The following is a 7,011-nucleotide window of genomic DNA, read 5'->3' as shown; positions in this document are numbered from 1 at the left end:
GAAGAGTAAATTTAGAGCTTGATTTTTTAAGTTTGATTTTTTCAGTTAGTTGGATTTATGTGAACAAATTTTACAAATCGGCAGGTTACAGTTCAATTGGTTATATACTGGTTTGTCGATTTTGATCGGTTTTTAGTTATTTAACTTATTTCCAGCTTTGATATCCAATTTGATTGGTGTCATGATCTGTTCATGGTTTAACCAGTCAAGCCGGTCAGTCTGACTCGATTTAAAAACAATGCATGATAGCCTTCTTTTATGTCTCTGGTAAGATGTCAAAATCCTTTAATTTTGGCTTGAGAAAAATTAATGTTGTTACTGCTTGTTTACCCAAAAGCCAAATCAAGTCACAATACACCGGGAAGACAGAATTTTATCCCGTCTAGAAAATGCCATTTATTAATGCCAAGGTAAATTTATCAGGAAGAAACCAACAAATACATAGTGCTATAGATTAAACACTGGTTTCCTAAACTATAAATAGAATGCTGATGGATTGATTCATAAAACAATCACTTCTAGTTCAACGTGTCAATGATGAAAGGCGCATTAGTCATATTTCTTACCCTCATAAGCCAAGTTTCATTTGTAAAATGTTACGAGGGAGAAAAATACGAGACCCTTCGAAAATTCCTCCTCCCTGAGAGCTTAAACAGATCAAACAATTACATAACTGATGAGGATTCAGCTCATCAGTATTCGCCAGTATATATTGGTCCTCAAGAGGGGTTTAAAGCAGCCAACAAAATCATCGCATTGCCAGGGGAACCAAAAGGAGTAAAGTTTGATCAATATTCAGGGTATGTCACTGTTGATCCTACGGCTGGTCGAGCTCTCTTTTACTATATTTCCGAGTCCGAAAACCCTTCTAGCAAGCCTCTTGTGCTGTGGTTAAACCAAGGTATATGTCCTAATTATTTTCCCTAACCTATTAAGCATTCTGGATGTGCGTAACTTGGAAAAAATCTCTTAATGGGTGATGGCAGGGCGTGGCTGCTCTTCTCTGGGTGTTGGAGCAATGAGTGGACAAGGTCCATTTCGAGTTAGTAAAGATAACAAAACACTATGGCACAATGAATATGCCTGGAATAAAGGTACAAGCGAATCCATACAATTTTATAATGAGCTCTCGAGATTTATCATGTTTGAATTCAGTGGCAAACATACTTTACTCGGAATCACCGGCAGGTGCTGGATTTTCTTACTCAAACACGTCATCTGATTACACTATTGGAGATAAACAAACGGCAAAAGATTCTTACACATTCCTAAAAAATTGGTTGGAAAGATTCGCTGACTACAAAAGCAGAGACTTTTACATAGCTGAAGAAGATTATGCTGGCTTTTTCGTACCTGAACTTGCTTAGCTTATCCTCCATAACAACAAAATAACTAACCAAACGGTGATTAACTTGAAAGGAATTGCAGTAAGTTTTGTTTCTTTTTTTTCCTTTATTGGTTACATTATATGTGCTGTTCAAACATCAATATGTTTTACATCTAATGATGATGCTGTCTTGTTATTTTCAGATGGGAAATGCTATTGTGGATACAGAAAACCAAAGCAAGGGACCATATGATTTTTTGTGGTCACGTAGCCTAATATCTGATGAAATATATCAAGGTTTAGTCTCAAATTGCACTTGTAATAAGTACGCCGAACAAGCGAAGGCAATGGGAAACATCAATCGCTACAACATATATGCTCCAGTGTGCTCTTCTACTTCCAATGCTCCTTGGGTACAATTCTACTCTTCATATATGATATGTTACCTTTCTATTCTCATCTGAATGAAAAGCCAAATTACTTACAGCAATTTGCAATGTTTCCGTTGATTGAAATAGATATACGGTGAAGATCCATGCGCGGATGATTATGCGTTATCCTACCTAAACAATCCTGAAGTGCAAAAGTCGCTTCATGCGAATGCAACTGGAATTGGACTTATGGGTTACTGCAGGTACGTATGCTATCGTGCCATTGCTATTACATTATTTCATATCAATATTTGAAGTATATTTTTTGTGACGTACATAACTATCATCGTTCTATGGATTGGATATCCATATATAGCAGATTCATTAATTGGACCGATAGTCCAGATACAGTTTTATCTACCATTAGGGAGCTAATGGCAGGTGGCATTAACGTATGGATGTATAGGTAACTAAGTGATGAATTTGTGGTTGTGGAAAAGCTAGCATTTACGACAATCTGCCTTTGTCCATCTATTGTGTTAACTAAGACATTGCAACAATTTTGATGAATTCCAGTGGAGATACAAATAGCTTTATACCCGTGACGGCAACTAGGTATGCCATAAAGAAGCTAGGGGTAGCCGTGAAAGCCCCTTGGCAACCGTGGTACTCCCAAGGCGAGGTAAAACAAAAGTGAGGTTCAAATATATTGTATTTATTCAAGTCATTCACTTCCTCTTGATACTAGTATTAATTGAATCTGTTCTAAATTGAAAATGATTAGGTTGCAGGATTTGTGGTGGAATATGAGAACTCAACATTTGTGACTCTTAAAGGAGCTGGATTGTTCGCTCCCAGCTATAAGCCTGCCCGCTCACTCGCTATGTTCTCATCATTCTTGGAAGGAAAGCTTCCTTCATCAAGCTAGGACAAGATGAAAGGGCCAAAGAGGAAAGGAGTTTGATTAGTGCCATGGAGCAAATTGTTCATGATTGTTCAGCTCATTTGGTTTGTTGTTTCACTCATGGTTCAACTTTGTTAAACCAAAATAGGTTTCTGTACGTTGCTTCAAGTTTATAATTATGGAGGGCCTCTGTAAGTTTTATGTTTTAATAAAGAACTCTGAAATTGTCTTAAGATCAATTTGTGGCTTGGTCACTGTACAACTATCCTTGACTTGGAAGTTAACCATAAATTAATTTAATTCATACCCCAAGTCTGCCCTTAATTCAGAAGCATAGATGTACGTGAAAGCAAATATTGGGTGGACCACAGGAGAAACTGTGAATTTCTAATTGGAAGATTGAAGTCATTGGCACATTAAATTTCTCATTAGAAATTTCAAAGTTGATGGATATAATCTCTCTAGGTTTAACTGTTTAAGTACTCATTCTTCTTTAAGTACACATCGAATCACTCCGAGTCATCCCGAATTAACTCGAATTTTTATTAATTTTACTAATTTTTTAATTATTTTTTTATCATATTTTTTACAATTTGTAAATACAGATGGATGCTCAAGGGGCAACCTTGGGAGGAGTGGAGGGGGAGGTCTGATTAGGGATAGGAATGGGCAAGTCATATTAGCATTTTCCTGTTATTTTGGGGAGATGACTAGTTTGCAAGCGGAAGTGAAAGCGCTATTACACGGGGTGCGGTTGGGTATAGCTCGAGGACTGTCCAATGTACACTTGGAGTCTGACTCGTTGGTCCTTGTCCAAATCATTCAGGGAAGAGTCAAGTGTCCGTGGGTTGTGTAGCGGGACGTACAAGAATTGCTGCGGTATAGCCGTCATTACAAAGAGATTTCACATTGCTTGCGAGAAGCGAATAAATCTGTGGATAGACTATCGAAGCTTGGAGCTGATTCGGGGGAGTTGGTAGTTTACGACTCCTTTGTTGATCTTCCCCGCTTGGTTAGAGAAGACATTACTTTGGATAGGTGGGGTTGCCTTAGTTTCCGTAGGGGTAGATATAAAGGATAGGTTGGGTTACTTGTTCAGGCATGCTGGGGGTGCTGTCTCCCTCTATGTACTTTCGATTCTTTATAATAATAAAATAAATTGATAAAAAAAATATTTTAAAAATTTGTGTCTCGTTGAGACCGCGATCGATATGCCGAGACCGATGTAGAACGATTCAAACCGCGATCGCGACTTTGAACCATGACTTGAAGATGGCATCGGTTCATGTGTCAACTTGCTAAAATAACTAAATCAACTCCATATTCGAATTCTGAAGTTGATAGTGAGAGGAGATCTTAGTCACTGGACCAACCCGGCCTTGTGATATGAAGTCAAAGGTTTGAATGATGATAAAACAATAACAGAAAAATATAGGCCTAGCTATAGTAATTAGGTGATGTTGGTGTATATTTTCACACTGACCTCATCACGGACGTGTAAAAACATGTTCCATGCTAGTGGACCCTGATTTTGGTGATAAGGTCCAACATTACCACAAATTAATTTATGGGGTGCATTACCACATTTTTACGCCTATAAATACAACGAGTCTGGTTCTCTGCTATACCAAGTTTTCGACAGTAACCAGTTACAAATATCTATTTTCATCCTTATTAATTAGCAAGCTAGCTCTTTAAGGAAAAAATGGCTGCAGCCAAATCTGCTATTGGCACTGGAAAGGTAAATAGCGATTGTATGCCTAGCTAGACTTAGATTTCTTTCTTTTACAAGTTTGTGTGTGGTTTTGAGAATCAACTCATAAACAACTTGTACAGAAACGTTTGCAAGAGTATAAGGAGTTGCAAATTAAAGTAACATTAACATTCTTGAATTTTCTTAAGCAATATTTTATGTTTTCTACTTGTCTACATGCATATGTGTAGGCGGTATCTTGAATTGTCTGATTAAGCTTCTTCTGAGTGATACAGTTTCTTATTAATTGGTCGGATTTAGTTTTCTGGTCGTTTGTTTATTTGAAAGGATTTTAATTGATTTTGGGAACTCAATTGTTTTGGGTTTTGATACTGAAAAATATGTTTGGGGGTTACAGAACGACATCAGTGAACTAGAACCAGTGAAGCCGGCTGACCCTCACGTGATCCAGATCGGACAATTTGTAGTGGAGCAATGTCACCTCAGAGTTTCTGCTTTCTGCAACCATTCTTTTGGTCATCTCTAAACAATGTGTATCTTACCATATGCTAAATAAGTTTAGAATGCATAGGTTTGAGCAACGAATGATATGCTCTCTTTAAAATGTGACAACAAAATTAATAGATCTACATACTTATCCCCATTTTTTGTTTGAAATTCAATGAATTAGAGATCATGAAATTCAACACAAAATCATTCAAGCAATCAAGAAGAAAATAACATCTTACGGTTAATATTAAGGAAAAAAATTAGACTTTCCTCCCCCTTCAGTTTTAGAACTATGTTTAGTTTTCCTTTTAGTCCAAAACTCTCTCTTGATTTCACTGTAGCTAAATGCTCAGGCACTTGACATATGGTAGGATATGCACATATTTATATGTACGTACATACACACACATATATATATACATAATACATATATACACACACATATATTCACACTAGTAACAGACAAGGTGCTTTCGACGTGAATATGATGCTTTTCGATTTTCCTTTTCTTCTCAAAAATTTAAAAAAATCAATGAAATTGAGATAAAAATAATGTGATATTAAACGTTTATATTTTTTTATATTTTTTGAAACTTGATTTATCCTAACCAACACAAATGCGCAAGCAGCAAAGTATCCTTTATCCCAAGAGCACTTTTGTTTTGTAATAGTATCAATGTTTTCGTGTTTTTGTTGAATTTAAATGACTTGAATATTGTTCTCTTTTATGCCATTTGAGTTAAAGTTTTTATCTTCCTAAATAATTTATTGTTCCCCTTTCCGTCATTCTATGAGTTTTTTATTAGTTTTAGTGAGTTTTTTCCTTTATTATTTCTATTAATGGTGGAATGTAAAATGATTCATAGTGCTATTGTAATTATAAAATATATTCAATGCATTTAAGGTAATGACTGGTGTTATAGCTGTATACTAATAAGAATAGATGTACCTTTGGAGTTGATAGGGTGTTAATTGTTAGTAATTTTATTGTTAATTTTCCTTTGTCCTTGCCAAATATTGTTTTAATTGTTGATATATACTCATTTTTGGTATTTGGACCTATCTACAGGAAGTGGAACTGAGAAATGCTAAAAAGGGAATTTTATTGAGAAAAATCCTCCACACCTTAGAGCCTCCAGCAGATATACAAGTCGGGCCCATATGGTGCTACCAAAAACTCCATTTTCGGTTGCTGATGGAGAGCTCTTATTATCGGTAGTTGGCTTGTACGTGTAGGAGTCCTCCTACCAAAAGGAAACAAGAGAGTGGAATTGGCAGGAGCTTTCCTCTTGTACTTGGACTTCCAATTTATTCGGCGGGGACCACGGATAAGAAGCATAAGTCATCTTTTGGACTTTAAAATGAGAAACAAACGTATAGAGGGTGGCTTTTGTTCCTAATTCGGTGGGGACCACGGAGAAAAGTTAGGCAATTGTTTTAGAATAGGGAACTTCATTCTTTTGGTTTGGTCCAACTCTTTCGTTTATTTATTTTGCCCTGTTTCCGTTTCTTCGGGGGACAGCTTTTAGCATAGTTTTAGTTTTCTTTTCTTTCTTAGCTCTTTTGATGGCCTGGACCTCAGTTGAATTACGGGGAAATTTTCTCATGAGGCGTGGCTAAGTTTCTGATCTAGTCGAGGAACAACGGAGGACTTGGTTCTACTAAATTTGTGAGATCGAATTAGTTTTTATTTATTTCGATTATTCACTGGTATTTGTCTATCTTCTGCTCTATGTTCATATGGTTGTTTTATTATTCGATTATCCAGGGCCTGGATTCTAGATTAATTCAATAACCCGAAGCCAATTAGGGTAGTTAAATCCGTAATTGTTTAATTATTCTAAACTGGTGGCAACTGGCATGATTGGATTTGTGTCAGGGAGATAGACAGGCTAACTTAAAGAGACCCTCGTAGCGTGTTGATTGGTTAGAATTAGGCTCTTCTAATTATTCATGCAATTAGGGAATTGAACCCTACGGTCGTACCTAGAGTTGTTTCCTGATTAGAGAAATAGTTAACGGTCGTACCTTGGCTATCGACAAATTGAGGAAATGTTGGTTGTTTATCGCGTGGATGACAACTATAACTAATTTATCAGATAGTAACTGGAATAATCCTTGCATCTGTGATCGAATTAAGTGAACCATCTCCGAAGTTGTCTCTTGGCTAGAGTTTGTCCATTATTATTTTTATTGTGATAATTAG

The 7,011-nt window shown here is 36.4% G+C and overlaps 1 pseudogene; it reads left to right on the top strand.

The window, feature by feature from the left end:
• Nucleotides 1–534: 534 nt before the first annotated feature.
• On the top strand, nucleotides 535–2,708 carry LOC113766025 (annotated as a pseudogene).
• The last annotated feature ends 4,303 nt before the right edge of the window (nucleotides 2,709–7,011 follow it).

Source organism: Coffea eugenioides, chromosome 3 (assembly GCF_003713205.1).
Source record: "Coffea eugenioides isolate CCC68of chromosome 3, Ceug_1.0, whole genome shotgun sequence".
NCBI lineage: Eukaryota > Viridiplantae > Streptophyta > Magnoliopsida > Gentianales > Rubiaceae > Coffea > Coffea eugenioides.
The sequence above is the reverse complement of the archived record's forward strand: the minus strand, read 5'-3'. Positions and strand labels throughout refer to the sequence as shown.